This window comes from Lepus europaeus, chromosome 6, assembly GCF_033115175.1.
Source record: "Lepus europaeus isolate LE1 chromosome 6, mLepTim1.pri, whole genome shotgun sequence".
Taxonomy (NCBI): Eukaryota; Metazoa; Chordata; class Mammalia; order Lagomorpha; family Leporidae; genus Lepus; species Lepus europaeus.
The window spans coordinates 101,839,790-101,842,151 of NC_084832.1; the positions used below are offsets into that span (position 1 = coordinate 101,839,790).

Genomic DNA, 2,362 nt, shown 5'->3' on the forward strand with positions numbered 1-2,362 from the left:
CCCATGTCCAGATGTCTTGTTCAGGAGGGACAAACATGGACTTCTTTTTAAATGAATCAAATTTTGGTCTGGGGGTCGGCGCTGTGGCGTAGCAGGTAAAGCCACAGCCTGCAATGTCAGCATTTCATAGAGGCACCAGTTCAAGTCTTGGCTGCTCCACTTCCCATCCAGCTCTCTGCTATGGCCTGGGAAAGCAGTAGAGGATGGCCCAAGTCCTTGGGCCCCTGCACCCGGATGGGAGACCTGGAAGAAGCTCCTGGCTCCTGGCTTCAGATTGGTGCAGCTCCAGCCGTTGCAGCCAATTAGGGAGTGAACCAGGGGATGGAAGACCTCTCTCTCTCTCCCTCCCTCTCTCTCTCTCTCTCTCCCTCCCTCTCTCTCTCTCCCTCCCTCTCTCTCTCTCTCTCTCCTTTTTTCTGTGTGTAACTCTGACTCTCAAATAAATAAATAAATCTTTAAAAAAAATTTGGTCTCGTTTAATCTAGTATTTGCAGCCCAAACCATCTTGAATAATACATTGTTATTTTAGCTTTGCACAGTGGCAGTATCATAGCCAATGAGGTTTATCCAAGGCGTGATCATTGCTAATTGAATAATACGTTGTTGGACCTGAAGAAGGTTAAAGAAGCAAATGCACATGATTATAGCAATGTCAGTCATGACTTAAAACTGGACTAGAGGGGAATCTCCTCATTGGATAAAGAACATCTACAAAAAAAAAAAAAGTATTTACTGAGGCCGACACTGTGGTGTAGCAGGCTAAGCCTCCCCCTGCAGCGCCGGCATCCCATCTGGGCACTGTTTTGTTTCCCGGCTGCTCCTCTTCTGATCCAGCTCTCCGCTATGGCCTGGGAAAGCAGCAGAGGATGGCCCAAGTCTTGGGCCCCTGCACCCGCATGGTAGACCCGGAAGAAGCTCCTGGCTCCTGGCTTCGGATCATCCCGGCCCTGGCCATTGCAGCCATTTGGGGAGTGAACCAGCAGATGGAAGACCTTCCTTTCTCTCTCCCTCTCTCTGTTTGTACTTCTGCCTCTCAAATAAATAAATAAAATCTTAAAAAATATATTTACAGTCACCACTGAGCTTATTGGTGAAAGGCTGACATCCTCATCCTGTTCCGTCTTTCTCCTCTCTTACCCAACAGTGTTATGGGCCCCGGTGTCTTCATCCTTGCTCCAGGTTCTTGCTCCCACAGAGATAAGAAGTCAAAGCAGAGGCATCCGTATCATGCCCAATGAGAGCAGGACGCACTGGATAGGGAGTGAGTGAGCCACATTGATTCTCCACGAGCATGGAGAGACACCAGTCAGGAGGGGGTCAGTGAGCTGCCTATGAGGAGAGAGCAGGGAGGAGGCAGAGAAGGATCCCCAAACACAGCCAAGGGCACAAGAGGGCCCCTCCCCATGATCGGGTTCTATATGAAGTGTGTGTCTTAATTGCATAAGCAAACAGGTGTGATCTGGACAGACCCCAGTCCCCACGAGGCTTTCGGGGCACTTTCATGGCACCTTTGCATTGGAGTTTAATTTCCATGTGGTCACCATGGCATCTCCTCTCTCCTGGTCCTGAATGAGACACAGGTGCATCCTGGGAAAGTGGGCATATAGATTGATAGGTGAACGCAGAAAGTTACAATGCGGGGCTGGCAAATATTCCATCTCGCCTATTTCTATCTAATACCCTGCCTAGTCTCCCCATAACAATAGGACTAGGAGAAGTTCTAGTGCAATCAGATAAGAATGGGAAATAAAAGATATGGGAATTGGAAAAAAGGGAATAAAACTTTCACATGTGCTTCTGAAATGACTGTCTATGTAGAAAATTCCAAAGAATCTCCAAAAACTCCTAGGACTTAAAACATCGGCAATATTGCAAGGTGCGTGATAAAAACACAAGTCAATTACACGTCTATATACTAGCGATGAGCACAGAGGCACCAAACTTAAAACTACAGGAGCCCGCGTTGTGGTGTAGCAGATACAGTTGCTGCCTGCGACACCGGCATCCCATCTGGGCGCTATTCGTGTCCCAGCTGCTCTACTTCCCATCCAGCTGTCTGCTAACAGCCTGGGGAAAGCAGCAGAAGACGGCCCAGTGCCTAGGCCCCTGCACCCACATGGGAGACGTGAATGAAGCTCCTGGCTCCTGGCTTCAGCCTGGCTCAGCCCTGGCTATTTGTGGCCACTTAGGGAGTGAATCAGTAGATGGACGATCTCTGTCTCTGTCTCTGTCTCTCTCTGTTTGTCTCCCCCCCCCCCCCGCCGTAACTAACTTTCAAATTAATAATAATAATAAAAATCCTCTTAAAAAACTACAATACCAGGGCCGGCTCTATGGCATAGCAGGTAAAGCCGCCGCCTGC

At 48.9% G+C, this 2,362-nt stretch overlaps 1 non-coding gene across 1 annotated transcript; it reads left to right on the top strand.

The window, feature by feature from the left end:
* The first annotated feature begins 527 nt into the window (after positions 1–527).
* Positions 528–663, top strand: LOC133762608 (U4 spliceosomal RNA). Its single transcript, XR_009866285.1, has one exon. It is a non-coding gene; the product is annotated as a U4 spliceosomal RNA (small nuclear RNA).
* Positions 664–2,362: the final 1,699 nt, after the last annotated feature.